Raw genomic sequence first — 15880 nt, 5'->3', positions numbered from 1 at the left:
CTCGGAAGTCTTTGCAGGGCTGGGTGCTTAGCTACCTATATATAAATAAGACTATGGGTCATGGGCAATAGACAAAAAATCACGGCGCACGGCCTGTCCAGGACCTTTACTGTAGATACCTCTGACTAAATCTTAGGTGGGGGTCCCGGGGTGCTGATATTCTGGGGGAGGGGGGGTCCCCTGGGGCCAGCCCCACTGGCTGCTGCCTGGGCTGTCTGCGGGGACCACCAGCACCTGCTTGGGCAGTCCCCAGCGCCAGCAACTTGAGGCCGCCGAGTAGGGGCTGCTCCAGCTGTCCCCGGGGCTGCTGCTCCGGACGGTCCCTGGAGCCAGCCACACCAACTGCTAAGCAGCGGCTGGCACAGCTGGGCCCCCGGGGCCCCCAAGCAGCAGCTGGTCCCCAGGGCAAGGGCCAGCTGTTTGGGCGGCCCTGGGATCAGCCACACTGGCCACTGCAGAAGTCATGGAGGTCATGGAAAGTCATTTTAGGCTTCTATTTTTAAAACTAAGGCAATAATATTTTTAAGATACTTTACATAAACCCATAGTGAAGATTTGGGCTTGCAAAAAATATTGAGATGTTGGTTTTCCTGGCTTCAGAATCAAAATACTCCAGTCAGGCTGTGTTTCTAATAATGATATAATGACTTAAACATACTCCGACTTCACGGATTAGCTATTGCTCAGGCTTGAAGGTAATGCTACCATGTTTTTGTTTCTTTACCTAAATGGTTTTAAATGTAAAATCATAAATCCTATGCAGTGGGAGTGGAAAAGGGGGGATGGTTTTCATTTGGCATAATTTCCTGTGAGACATAGTTCTAAATAAGGCCCATATTTACATAAGACAATACAGTTTTTTACATAGTAGTAGTATATCCAGCACATTTTAAAATTGTTTAGCCATCCCTGGGTATTTAATACCGTCACAATAAATGTGTTTAATAAAGGTGAGTGAAGTTTGAAATAATTTTTGAATAATTTTACAGTAGAAACACCAGTTAAATCAACCCCCTTGCAGTAATAAATGTCAGAAAAACAATTAATTATACTTGCTTGCAACTGCAAAATCAATTGTGTAACTGTTCTTTTAAAACAGACTTTTACATTACTAAAGGCTAAACACTACGCTTCTGTAACTTGTCAGAATCAGGTTTTGGTTAATAGATATTTTCAGTGATGTAATGGGAACTTTTGGCAGTGAGTCAGAATATAATGGACTGTGATTAATGTTTTAATAAGTACTTTTCTTCTACTTATGATGCAGTGGTGAAATGGTTTCCTGCTCAAATTGATAGGAGAACAGCAGGTGTGCATACATATTTTTTCTTTAAGAAAAATAAGTTGTTTATCTTTTAAGCAGATTTTTTTTTTTTAATTCAAACGTTGTTAGGTTTGTTTGTCCTCTTTCAGTCTTAGCAATTATTGATGTCTGTAATTTGAAAATGTAAGCTACCTTGGAAACCTTTCCATTACCTAACAAATTGCTTTGCAAAAGAGGAAATTCGTTAGTTTAAAAAATAATTTTGATTTATTGATATTTTCTTCAGTAGAAGAGATTTATTTAAAAATAGCTTGATAGTAATTCAAATGAGTGTCTGAACGAAGTGTGATCCTGAAAACATTACAGGATTAGATTTCTTATTAGAGTTGATGTAATATATTTTCTACATGCTTGAGTTACTTTCAGTATGAAAGTAGTGTTATTTTTCTACATTTAAAATGTTTCCACAAAAAATCCAAATAATTTATTTTTCAGTAACATTTATTTCCTTACCAGCTGATCTGGAGTTGCCACACGGAAAGCATTTTCTAGAGGACCAGTCAGCTGTAGTCCCAATGAAGATATTTTCCCTAAGCAGCAAAGTTCTCGCTCTGCCCAAGACAGGAGCATAGTCTATGTCTCTGGTATGCTGCTTTAGTGAGCTTATTCGCTAGCTGCCCTTTCGCTAAGTAACTGGAAAACATCGGGGTAATGGGGCTTGGTGGGATTAGTAGCTAACCTTCTCTGTTTCCTTCCTTCCTCCCTCCCTCCCCCGTCCTCATAGGTGGCTGCAGACATAATGCACATCCACCTGAGGATGATTATTACTTAAGATTTGTATGACAGAGATGCCTAGAGGCCAGCCAGGTTGGGGCCCCTTTGTGCTAGGCACTGTACAAACATTTAGAAAATGACCCTCTCTGCTCTCAGTTGTTTATAGGGTGAATGTGGCTCGGTTGTGCCTGCTCCCACGCCTTGGAAGGCCACCACTGCAGCTCGGGCTAGACAATTAAGGCTGGCTAATGGCACGTTAAGCTTTCTCACTCCAAAATGGTAGGCAAGCCTATCTGGAAAGGCAGAAATGCACGACCAACAGAGCTGTGCAGGAAACTACATGTGAAATGGCTGGCCCTGGATGAGAGATTGCTCGGTCCCTGCTCCAAAGCAGGTGATCTCCCCTCCTCTGAAGAGTCTCTTGAACACCTTTTTGTCTGGAGATTTCTCCAGGGGACTTAAGATTTGTCATACCAGACCCTTTCTCTCTTCACTCAGGAACTTCCGTGACTCCTCCGTTCTCAGGTACGTCAGCCTGACCTTAAGAAACTTGAACTGTTTCTTACAGGCATTGTATCATAGAATCATAGAATATCAGGGTTGGAAGGGACCCCAGAAGGTCATCTAGTCCAACCCCCTGCTCGAAGCAGGACCAATTCCCAGTTAAATCATCCCGGCCAGGGCTTTGTCAAGCCTGACCTTAAAAACCTCTAAGGAAGGAGATTCTACCACCTCCCTAGGTAACGCATTCCAGTGTTTCACCACCCTCTTAGTGAAAAAGTTTTTCCTAATATCCAATCTAAACCTCCCCCACTGCAACTTGAGACCATTACTCCTCATTCTGTCATCTGCTACAATTGAGAACAGTCTAGAGCCATCCTCTTTGGAACCCCCTTTCAGGTAGTTGAAAGCAGCTATCAAATCCCCCCTCATTCTTCTCTTCTGCAGGCTAAACAATCCCAGCTCCCTCAGCCTCTCCTCATAAGTCATGTGTTCCAGACCCCTAATCATTTTTGTTGCCCTTTGCTGGACTCTCTCCAATTTATCCACATCCTTCTTGAAGTGTGGGGCCCAAAACTGGACACAGTACTCCAGATGAGGCCTCACCAATGTCGAATAGAGGGGAACGATCACGTCCCTCGATCTGCTCGCTATGCCCCTACTTATACATCCCAAAATGCCATTGGCCTTCTTGGCAACAAGGGCACACTGCTGACTCATATCCAGCTTCTCGTCCACTGTCACCCCTAGGTCCTTTTCCACAGAACTGCTGCCTAGCCATTCGGTCCCTAGTCTGTAGCTGTGCATTGGGTTCTTCCGTCCTAAGTGTAGGACCCTGCACTTATCCTTATTGAACCTCATCAGATTTCTTTTGGCCCAATCCTCCAATTTGTCTAGGTCCTTCTGTATCCTATCCCTCCCCTCCAGCATATCTACCACTCCTCCCAGTTTAGTATCATCCGCAAATTTGCTGAGCGTGCAATCCACACCATCCTCCAGATCATTTATGAAGATATTGAACAAAACCGGCCCCAGGACCGACCCTTGGGGCACTCCACTTGATACCGGCTGCCAACTAGACATGGAGCCATTGATCACTACCCGTTGAGCCCGACAATCTAGCCAGCTTTCTACCCACCTTATAGTGCATTCATCCAGCCCATACTTCCTTAACTTGCTGACAAGAATACTGTGGGAGACCGTGTCAAAAGCTTTGCTAAAGTCAAGAAACAATACATCCACTGCTTTCCCTTCATCCACAGAACCAGTAATCTCATCATAAAAGGCGATTAGATTAGTCAGGCATGACCTTCCCTTGGTGAAGGGAAGTCATACTTTGTAACTTGAGAATTTCACCTAAGAGGCCACTATACCCCAGTTCTATAGCAGTTCTGTGCCCCTGTGTCACCTGATCTGCGCAGAAAAGGCTGTGTTCATGCATTTCCTCTACTCCCTACCACTTCTTCCATCTATGTCACCTCCAGAGGAGAATTCAGAACATGGACCCTGGCCACTGCCTTTATCTCCTGTGTCTCTCTCTTCCAGAAGGTACAAAAACAGAGGAAAGCATAGGAATAAACCCAGATAAAATCCATCCCTCTTCTAAGAGCAGGAAGGGGGAACCTCCTCTTCCTTAAGCTGAGAATGCACAGTCAGGCACTAATGGAATGGGCAAACTATTCAACTCTGATTACCTTGATTCACTTCACTTCACTTTAAATCTCCCTATTGTGTGTGTGTGTGTGTGTGTGTGTGAGAGAGGATCTGGATTCCGAGGTGATCTCAAAATGAGGAAGCACATGGGGGATCCTATTCCAGTTTCACTTCAGTGCACAGTTAATTGGAATGGAAGGTCCCACAAATATGGGGTTTGTTCATAGACTTTGCCTTTAAACTATAAATGGTAAAAAGCCCTCTACATTTTTCTTAGGACCTTGTGTAGCTGCCTCCTTTTCTTTTCTCACCAAAAGAAAGATTCCCAGCAAAGGATAATGGCATCTTGAGATCCAGTGGATAAAATACTGGAGGACATATTTAAGAGACTGTCATGGATTTGCAGTAGTTGGCTCAGTCCTTCTCCAACCCCAAGGAGTCCATTGGACATCTCCTACGCCTTTTGGTTTCTTGGTTGAAAACAATCCCTTGGTTCTTCATTTATGTGAGACATTTATAAATCTCCCTACTCCTTATCTGGGATTATCAGGGTGGAAACTATGTACCTTGCCTCTATCCTGCCTCCATTACACTCTTAAAACAGGCTGCCTGAAAGATGATGTGCTGTTAGGGAAACCTGTAACTGTTCCAATCCATTATGACAGTTATCACTTGGTAGGGATGAGCACTCAGATGAAGGGAACCTGTTCTGCCAAAGTCGCTGGTCCAAAATGGCAGGTTTCAGAGTAGCAGCTGTGTTAGTATGTATTTGCAAAAAGAATCATAGAATCATAGAATATCAGGGTTGGAAGAGCCCTCAGGAGGTCATCTAGTCCAACCCCCTGCTCAAAGCAGGACCAATCCCCAATTAAATCATCCCAGCCAGGGCTTTGTCAAGCCTGAAATCGGATGCATTCGATGAAGTGAGCTGTAGCTCATGAAAGCTTATGCTCAAATAAATTGGTTAGTCTCTAAGGTGCCACTAGTACTCCTTTTCTTGGTCCAAAATGGGAGCTTGAAAAAGCATCAACTGGATAAAATGTTGAGCAAGGAGTAGCAGGCCCTGGGGACAACAGCTGTGTTAGTGCAATGCAACTACTTCACTCCTCCCCAACTTTCATACGTTCCTTCAGACCACTCTTACAGCCTCCCGTTTAATATATGCCAAGTTCCCTTCCTTTCAGTCTTCATACAGCTCTAGGAATCCCACCTGTTCCATAAAGCGACAAAACACCGTTCCAAACTGTTGGTATTGCACTCACTTGGGCTGTTAGGATGAGATTTTAAAAAACAAACAAACCCTCAGCATTGGCCTAACTCTGATCCCACTGATGTCAATGGGAATTTTAACATAGATTTGATGGGAGCAGAGGTAGGCCAGCACTGAGTGCTTTCAAAAATCCCACCCTCAGATTAAGCTCTGTGAGTCAGAGACTGTTTTTTGTTTGTTGCAGTTCACACATTGTACAGCATTGCATGTACTTATAGCACTCATAATATGGCATTGATCAGGAGCACCCAACTTGATAGAGACCATTCACATGCTAGGTTGGGAAAAAAGGACTGTGGTTACTGCAGCTCCTTGTGTCACCGGGAGTCTCAATGAGCGTGTCGACTGGTTGAGTTTGGCTACTGGAATAGTACTTCAGCCATGTTGTTAGAGATCAGGGCTTTCTCAGGTGCTGTTGCCTGCTGGTTGACTTGTCTGTGTTTCACAACACAAACCAGTGTTGCAAAATCTTGAGCTATCTGGTAAGATCAGCTGCCTTTATGTACACATACACAGTAGCTGGTTTTACAGGATCTGTGCTGTGTACTTAAGATCAGAATCTGGCCCTGAAAAGAAAAGAAGAATAGGCTTTTATTCATGGTAGGAGACTTTCTCCTGAGAAAATTACTTTGTGAGCTATGGTAGCAAATTCTTTTAGAGAGAAGTACTAATACATAGGGCCATGTCACAGGATGTACCAACCCCACACCAGGCAAAAAGAGGTAAAGAGCAGCTTTGGGCTCAGGCAGCCTCACCCCACCTTTGCACCTGCAAGGTATGCCAATCTTGGGGGAGAAGCCCAGCCCTGAGAGATGGACAGACCTCTCCCCACTAGCCCTGAGGAAGGAGCGCTGCAGAGGACACAGCTAGCAGTGGCTTCCTGTGAAAGCTGCACTGTAGTCCTGAGGATGCTGAGTCAGGTACTGCTTTCCAGGGATCTCCTGAAAGGAGGGAGGCCAGGGCACATTGGACTATTTTTGTGTTCTGTCTTTCTTTTGTAAATGTTCCTCTGGGAGCTAGGGAAGAAGGTGTAGAGGCAGGCTGCCATAGGAAGAAGCCCAGGGACAGAAAAGGAGGTTGGAACATGTAGACTTTAGCCATGTGCTACGGGGCCCTGGCTGGAGGGAGGGATTGGGTTTCCTATAAGGCCTGGGGAAGGCTCCAGACAAGGGTCATAAGGCCTAGTGGGCCTGGATGTGGTGTTGGAGCTTGAAACAAGGCTGCCAGACTGTTATCAGACTGGACCCTGGCATATGCTGAAAGGGGTGAGACATGACAGTGAGGGCCAAGTCACAAGAGAGAGAGGGCCAACAGCAGACCTGAACAGTGGGTCAGCAAATCGAGGGTGAGGAAAATCCTAATAACGCCACATCCAGCCACAAGGCAGCAAACAGACTGGTGAGTCACTTTGTCATGGGTCGGATTGCACCGCTCTTGCTCTCATGGAGTACGACCTTACTCCTTAAGTACGTCCATGCATTTCAGTGGGACTGTTTATGGAGTACGGTACTACTCAGTGTCAGTAATGACGGCACGGTCTGGCCCATAAACACTAAAGGAACTCATCGCTGCATTTTACTCCTTTCTCAAGGAGTCCAACAGCCCATGTAAGAAGGATGGCCCAATGGTTAGAGTGGTAGTCTGGGACTCAGGAGGCCCCGGTTCAATTCACTGCTCCATAAGACTTCCTAGGTGACCTGGGGTAAGTCACTGAGGCCATATCTATATTACAGACCTCTGTTGGCATAGTTATGTTGGTTGTGGGCCTGAAGAGGTATGAATCCCTGACCAACAGAGCTGTGCTGGCAAAAAGCCTCCAGTGTAGATGTAGATGGCAAAACTGCACTTTTACCGATATAGCTTGTTTCACTCAGGAGTATATGGAATAAGCTATGCTGGTAGAAGTGCAGCTTTTGTGTTACAAGCTGTGTCCGCAGGAGATGTCCTTTGCTGGTATAGTATACTGGGAAAGCACTCCTAGTGTTAGACATGGCCCTAGCCTCATTTTGCTTCAGTTCCCTGTCTGTTAAATGGGGCTAATAGGACTTTCAGCCCTGTTGTGAGGGTAAATGCACCGAAAAGGAGGTGAGGCGTTCAGATACTATGGTAATGGGATTGTGTAAGTGCCTAGGATGGATGGATGGAAGGAAGTGCTTACTGAATTTGGGGCCTCACTGACGGATGGTGATCAAGTGCAAAGCCCACAATCTTGTTGATTCGTGTTTTTATATTTTGTTTTTATTCAGCATTTTTTGCCCTTTCTCTGGGATCCAGCAGCTGAAACAGCAAAACCTTGCCCCACAGCTGTTGCAGCTGAGCCTCATGTTTAAAATGGCAACACCACTAAATGTTTGCAACCTGGTTTTATAACAGTGTTTCAGCAGCCAGCTGCCTTAGGAAAGCAAAAACAATAGGTAAAGCAAGAAATACAAATAAAGGAGAGGCTGTAAAACACATCAAATAGCCTGGATACCCCACAACCTACTGGGCAAGAAATCTGTTTAAATTTAGTAACTTTAAAAAAAAATAGAAACAAAAAAGGACATCTAAATAAACACACTTGCCCCCCTCACCCACATACATTAATTGGACCTTTTGTTAGTGAGGCGCTTCCATGGATTTTATTTTTACTCTGCTAAATAGGCCAGATATTCCCAGAAAAGTAGTAATGATATGTGGGAAGACTCCCAAAGGCAAATCCTTCTTCACCATCGTGGCAGGTTGTGTGGCAGCTGCAGGTACTGCTATGTTGCTTTAGGACTTGGGGAAGGGGCGAGGGGCTGTAACAGGTATGCATCCCATGCGTTGCACAGAGCCCTGTTTAGCAGACACACCCTCCGTGGCAAGTAGTATGCTTCGGCATGAATAGCCAATCACAGTGAGGTATGGGGAGAATCATAAGGCAGTCGTATTCCTATCTATCCCTTGCTGCTCCTTCCCCCCGCCTTCCCCATGCCAAGCCCAGATGCTTGGGCTGGGCAATAGAGGGGGGATTTGGCTTTTCATGGACTTGTTGAAAGCAGCCCAGCCCTCCTGAACTTGAAAAATAGAACAAATATTATTACCACTAGGATTGTTTTATCGATGAACATCACTGTGTAGGGTAATAAGTCATTGCCACTGCTGCTGATCTATAATTCAATATGGATGCACCAAGTGCTGTTCAAACTATGGAATAAGGCATGGCTCCTGCCCTGGAGGTGTTACAATCTAACCCCGACACGTCTTGACCCAGAAAAACAGATCAGGTGAGTGAGTAGCCAAAGCATAAATGTTTCCAAAGAATGTTTCTAAAGTGACTTATTAATTTAAATCCTATTAGTGGCCTAAGTCTCATTGGAAACTAAGTGTCTGTCACTTTTGAAAATAGGACTTAGGCTGCTAAATCACGTAAGTGCTTTTGAAAGTTTTACTCTGCCAAAAGGATCTGTGTAAGAAGTGAGTTTGCAGAGGGAGAGAGACCGCACTTAGTTTAAGACGATTGCCTAAGGCATGGGGGACAGCATGAAAGAAGATCTGCTGGGCTCCAGACACTGAAGCATGAGGACATTGCCTATGTCTGGCCTGAACTCATGTATCCATGTGGCATACACCTCTCAGGTGTAGAAGCTGACATTTGGACCTGAATGTACTATCTTGGATTGAGCTCTGATTTATTGGTGGGGGAATACCAGCTAAGTTCTAGTGGCATCTGTGGGGGGCTCATCCTTGCAGCAAAGGTTAGAATTATTGTTAAAGACCAGACTAGCTCGGGTAGAGCAGAGTGTCTGCCATGACACACAGTTGTGGAATTTCAGAAAGGCCCCTATGGGGTCAGGGACCTACCATGTTGGGTAATTTTGTTCTATATATACAGTGGCTGCTCACTCACTACTTAGTGTTCGTTAAATGCATAAGTGACAGTGGAGCAATGGCACTTATACCAAATGTTATAATGGCTACCTTATGTTTAAAGACAAGGACTAGGATGAGACCATGAAATGTGTTTTAATTTGTCACCAGAGACTGGATCTGAAGCTGGGTCTCCAGGGACATTTGTAGAAAGGAAAGAGAATTGTAAATGCTTTTTCATCTTCTGAGAGAAAAACTACTGTCTTCAGAAAACCACAACTGGAGTAGACTCTCCAGTGTTGTCTGCAAATCTTGGAAGAAAAAAAGGGGGGAATTCAAAAGATCTATTAAGTGTTTCAACCTTAACCCTAAGAGGAGGCTGTGGTTCTGTCTTGCACAATATTTTATAATTCTGATGATACTCAAGGGCATGATCTTAAGTGCCAGCCCTCTGCATTTTGATAAGTCAAGCCCACAATTTCAACTAGACGACTTAATTCTCTCAGAAAACATATTTTAGGCTATTGAAACGTTGTCAGTCCTGTTGGTGGGCGTGTTTGTAACAGGTGCTTTGAACTTTTCACTGTCTGAAAATTGGATATTACAAATATGTCCATTAACTTTCAATGGAACTTAGGTTCCTAAATTACTTAGATGCTTTTGAAAATTTTACCCAGAGTCAATATTGCAAATCTTATTCAATACAAGCTTCTAAGGATCTATAAATTTGAGCATCAAATCCTTCAAGGTTAGTAGATCGACTCTCACTTTTCTAGATTGTCCTTTCCTTTATATTCTCATTGTCCCTCTTCTTTAACACAAAGAATAATCTTATTAAAGTATTGTAGGAAGTCCTATTAATCAACTCCTGTGATTTTCTGGAACTGTTCATTTGCATTAACAAATTTATGCCTGACAGTAGTCCAGTGAGTGGAAGCTAGTGGAGATAAAATAATAGATATATGCAAATATAAATACTTTATACAGCCATCAATTTTAAGGCCAGAAGGGATCATTATGAAGATCTAGTGTGACTTCTTGCATAACATAGGCTATAGAACAGGGGTGGGCAAACTACGGCCCGGGCGCCGCATCTGGCCCTTGAGCGCCTGCTGGGGAGCAGGGTCAGGGGCTTGCCCCACTCTACTTGGCTCCCGGAAGCAGCAGCATGTCCCCCCTCCAGCTCCTATGTGTAGGGGCAGCCAGGGGGCTTCACACCCTGCCCCCGTCCCAAGCGCCTGTCGACAGGGCATCATGTAGAGACGCCTGGCTGCGCCTCCACGTAGGAGCTGGAGGGGGGACATATTGCTGCTTCTGGGAGCTGCTTGAGGTAAGCACTGCGCAGAGTCTGCACCCCTGATCCCCTCCTGCACCCCAACCCCTTGCCCCTGCCCTGATCCCGGTCCCAGCCCGGAGCACCCTCCTGCATCCCCAGCCCCTCATCCTCAGTCACACCCCAGAGCCCACACCCCCAGCTGGAGCCCTCACTTCCCCCCGCCCGCCCCCCCATCCCAACCCCTTTCCCTAGCCTGGAGCTCCCTCCCGCACCCTGAATTCCTCATTTCTGGCCCCATCCCAGAGCCCGCACCCCCAGCCAGAGCCTGCACCCCAACCCCCAATTTTGTGAGCATTCATGGCCCCCCATACAATTTCCATACCCAGATGTGGCCCTCAGGCCAAAAAGTTTGCCCACCCCTGCTATAGAACCTCAGGCCCATAACTTCCATTAACAATTATCTTTGAGAATTCATGGATGACAGAATAGGCCCCAGAGGACTGGAGAAGGCCAAACATTGTTCCCCTTTTTAAAGATAGGTACTAAGAGGACCCTGGGGATTCTAGACCAGTCAGTCTGTCTTCAGTACCTGGAAGAATACTGGAACAAATTATTAAGCAATCAGTTTGTAAGCACCTAGAGGATAATAGGGTTATAAGGAATAGTGAGCATGGATTTCTCAAGAACAAACATACCAAACCAACCTAATTTCCTTCATTCACAGAGTTACTGGCCTAATGGATGGGGCGAAGCAGGAGACATGGCATATCTTGATTTTTTTTTTTTTTTTTTTTTTAGTAAACTTTTTGACACAGTCCCATTAGGGATGTAAATATCATGTTAAAAGTTAACCATTTAAACTATTAAAATTATATTGTTTAGCCGGTTAACCGAAGTTGCTCTGGTCGGTTGGGGTCAGTGGGCTGACCAGTGCCGGGGGGGGGGGGGGGGGGCTGGGGTTGGTGGGCCGGCATGGGATGGCCAGGACTGGGGTCCCTCCAGCCAGTGCGGGGTTAACAGTTAAGCCTGGTTAACAGTAAGCCTAATGCTTACTGGTTAACCAGTTAGGGATGTAAAAGGTTAAGTCCCATAAAATATTCTGATAAGCAAACTAGGGAAATGTGGTTCTTGATGAAATTATGAGAAAATGGATGCAAAAATGGTTGAAAGATTACTGGTATATATCAATATATCAATATATTATCAATATATCAGTAGTTATCAATGATTCTGACAATCTGGGAAGGCATATCTAGCAAGGTCCTGCAGGGTCAGGCCTATGTCTGGTAGTATTCAATGTTTTCATTAATGACTTGGATAATCGAGTGGAAAGTGTACTTATAGAATTTGCAGGTGACATCATACTGGGAGGGTAGCAAGCACTTTGGAGGACAGGATTAGAATTCCAAACAACATTGACAAATTAGAAAATTGATCTGAAATCAACAAGATGAAATTCAGTGAAGAGAAGTTCAAAGTACTTCACTTGGGAAGGAAGAACCAAATGCACAACCACTCCGTGGGGAAGAACTGGCTAGGTGATAGTACTGCTGAAAAGGACCTGGGGATTCTAGTGGATCACAGATTGAATGTGTGTCAACAATGTCAGGCAGTTGTGAAAAAGGCTAATATTCTGGGACGAATTAATAGAAATGTATGTAAGACATGGGAGGTAATTGTTCTGTTCTGCTCATCACTGGTGAGGCCTCAGCTAGAGTACTGTGCCCAATTCTGGGCGCCATGCTTTAGGAAATATGTGGACAAATTGGAGAGAATCCAGAGAACACCAACAAAATTGACAAAAAAGTTTTAGAAAACCTGACCTCTGAGGAAAATTTAAAAAAAAACTGGGCATGTTTAGTCTTGAGAAAAGAAGACTGAGGTGGCACCTGATAACTCTTCAAATATGTTAAGGGCTCTTATAAATAGGACTGTGATCAATTGTTCTCCGTGTCTGCTGAAGGAAGGACAAGAAGGGCTTAATCTGCAGCAAGGGAGATTTAGGTTAGATTTTTGGAAAAATTTTCTAAATGTAAGTGTAGTTAAACTCTGGAACAGGCTTCCAAGGGATGTTGTGGAATCCCCATCATTGGAAGTTTCTAGAGAACAGGTTTGACCTGTCAGGGATGGCTTCAGTTTACTTGGTCTTGCCTCAGTACAGGGGGCTGGACTTGATGACCTCTCAAGGTCCCTTTCAGCCCTACATTTGTATGAGTCTATTGGAGCTAGAGTATATTATTTAGAAAAATATCTGGTGTTGATTTAAAGCTTTCAGGGGATGGAAAATCCACCACATCCCTAGGCAAGTGGTTCCAATGTGCGCTGTAAAAAGGTTGTCCTTAATTTCTAGTCTGAATTTGTCTAGTTTCAGCTTCCAATCATCTCGTTATTTCTTTTTCTGCTAGATTAAAAAGCCATCTAGTATAAGAAATCTATTTCCCCATGTAGGTATTTATAGCTTGTGATCAAGTCATCTCTTAACCCTCTCTTGGACAAATGAAATGGACTGAGCTTCTTAAGTCTGTCACTGTAAGGCAGGTTTTCGAGTAATCAAATCATTTTTGTGCTCTATTCTGAACCCTTTCCCATTTTTCAATGTTGTATATAGATGGAATATCCCTTTTCTACTCTTACTTGATAATCCTCTGCTTATGCATCCAAGAATTGTGTTAATCCTTTTAACTACAGCATCACACTGGATGTTCATGTTCAGTTGGTTATCAGCAATTACTCCTAGGTCCTTTTCACTGTCACTGCATTCCAAGATACAGTTCGTGATCCACATTCTTTGTTCCTAGATGTATGACCTTGCAGTTGGCTGTATTAAAATACATGTTGTTCAAAAAAGCCCACCTTATCAAGTGATCCAGATCTGTCTCTATAACTGACCTGTCCCCATCATTATTACCACTCCAGTGATTTTTGTGTCATCTGGAAATTTGCACCAGCAATGATTTTCTTTTAGATCATTGAAAAAAGGCTTTGAATAGCACTGGAACAAAAACAAGATGTGACTTGAAACACCCCACTGGATAATGATGCTTGATTTTCCATTTACAGCTACCTTTTGAGAAAAATCAGTTAACCAATTCTTAATCCATTTCATATGGCCACGTTGATCAATATTTTGAATGTTACTTTTAAAAAAGGCATGGCACTTTTTTTTTTTTTTTTTGGTGAATCCCAGTTTGGTTAAAAATATGGAGCCTGATCCAGTTCTCACTGAAGTCACTGAGTTTTATCACTGACTTTAGTAGGAGCAAGAATTAGACCAATGTCTCCTTAAAAAAAATCAAAAAAAATCTGTGTGGCTGTGTGAAGTATATTTTGCAGTTTCATGTTCTAAAGGACAACTGGTAGGAAAAGAAACTAGAACAAATAAATACAGCATTACAGTAATATTAACAGCACAAAGTTGTTTTATGACTCCCTGAAGGCTATTATGGCCAGTTGAAATCAGGAGCAGCTCCACTAAACAGTTCAGATGGATCTACATTATTCAAGGACAAGAGAGACTTCTTTGACAAATGGCTGCAGCACTTTACTGAGCTATTCAACAATCTCTTGCATCTATGGGTTGACACTAGATGGAAAGTAACCCAACAACTCATATATGAAGAAATATACCAGTAATCTACCATTTAAGAAGTGCAAAAAGCTATCAAACAAGTGATGTCAGGTAAATCACCAAGCAAAGACAGCATACAATAAACTTGCAGGACCCAAAATTGTCAACTATGTGTACAAAATTAGGGATATCTGGGAAACTAAGAAAAATCCTCAGGATTTCAAAGGTGAAATTGTAGTTACACTACAAAAATAAAGGTATAAAATCTGACTGTGGCAACTACAGGAGCATCTCCTTACTATCTGCAGGTGATAAAATCCTTGCTTGTATTTTACTTTGCTTGTAGAAACAGTAGCAGAGAAACATCTACATGATACCCAATGTGGATTTAAATTAGGTCAGAGATTTTCATTGAGAGAAAGATTCAGGAAAAATGCATTGAACAAAACCTGGAACTGTGTGTTGAATCCTTGATCTAAAAAATAGTATTGACACTGAGCAGAAATGGCCTCTGGAAAACTTTAGGACAGTTTGGCTGCCCCACCAGATTCGTTAACAACACACATTAACTCTATGACGACCTGACTGGTCAAGTGCTCTCAGATGGTGACTGCTCTCTAAACCATTTCCCATATATAATGGGGTGAAACAAGACTGTGTGCTGTCACTGATCCTCATTGGTCTTTTCTTTGCAGCTATTCTTAAGTGCGCAACCGATAATATTCAGAAGATCATCTAAATAAAGTTAAAACAGTTTAGACTCACCATCAGCCTGGAAAAAGTCCTCTTTCAACTAGCCCTGTCAACCACTACCACCGCCCAAACATCACTTTCTATGGTACAAAATTAACAATGTTAATCACTTTACGTTCCTTGGCAGTACCATCTCCAGGGGCAGTTTCCTGCATCAAAATTATCAAACAGAATATGAAAGGCAAGCCAGGTTTTTTGGAAGACTTCATCATAGGATACTCAACTGGCACACCATCAAACTGTCAACAAAACTGATTATATAAGTTCAGCAATGGTAGCCTTCCCTTTATACAGGTGTAAAACATAGACAATTTACTGCAAACACATGAAGCAACTTGAAAAATGTCCCGTGTTGCTGTTACCACTGGGAAGACAAAATGATAAATATTTACACATTTGAAAGAAACAGAAACAACCAGTTTTGAGGCAGTGATTATCAAATCTCAGCATAGATGGACAGGTCATTTTATCAGAATGGGTGGTGGTAGACTCCCCAAAAAAATCCTCTATGGTGAGCTGAAACTCAGAAAGTACAGGAAGGGCAATCAACATAAACACTTTATAAGACACCCTTAAGCAGAGTCTCCACTCATGTGACCTAAATATTGACAACTTCAAAGACACAGCCAAGGACAGACATGAATGGAGAGCAACTATCAATAAACATTGCAGACACTTAGAGTGAGACAGACCTGACATACTGATTTGAAAAAAAAAAAAAAAAAAAAGGGCCAACAGTCAAGCCAAGTCTTCAGTGGGAGCCTACAAATTCCTATGTCATATCTGTTTGCGAACTTGCTCCTCACAGATCAGACTATATAGCCACAAGAGAACACATGAGATGCTGTGATGTCATCACTGGGTACAACAGACAGCCATACTATTCTGCAGCAATGCTTTTAGTGAACAGAGCGCTTAGTGGAATCTTTTATATATAGTATGTTTAAAAAAAAATGGAGTCAAATGTTCATCAAAACTGCTGAGCCAGTT

At 43.3% G+C, this 15880-nt stretch overlaps 1 protein-coding gene across 4 annotated transcripts in view; it reads left to right on the top strand.

Moving 5' to 3' along the window:
* MNAT1 (MNAT1 component of CDK activating kinase) overlaps positions 1-15880 on the top strand; it is a 187168-nt gene that overhangs the window by 138832 nt on the left and 32456 nt on the right. The gene's annotated exons all lie outside the window — the stretch shown is intronic.

This window comes from Lepidochelys kempii, chromosome 6, assembly GCF_965140285.1.
Source record: "Lepidochelys kempii isolate rLepKem1 chromosome 6, rLepKem1.hap1, whole genome shotgun sequence".
Classification (NCBI taxonomy): Eukaryota; Metazoa; Chordata; order Testudines; family Cheloniidae; genus Lepidochelys; species Lepidochelys kempii.
This window is presented reverse-complemented; position numbering and strand designations above follow the sequence as displayed.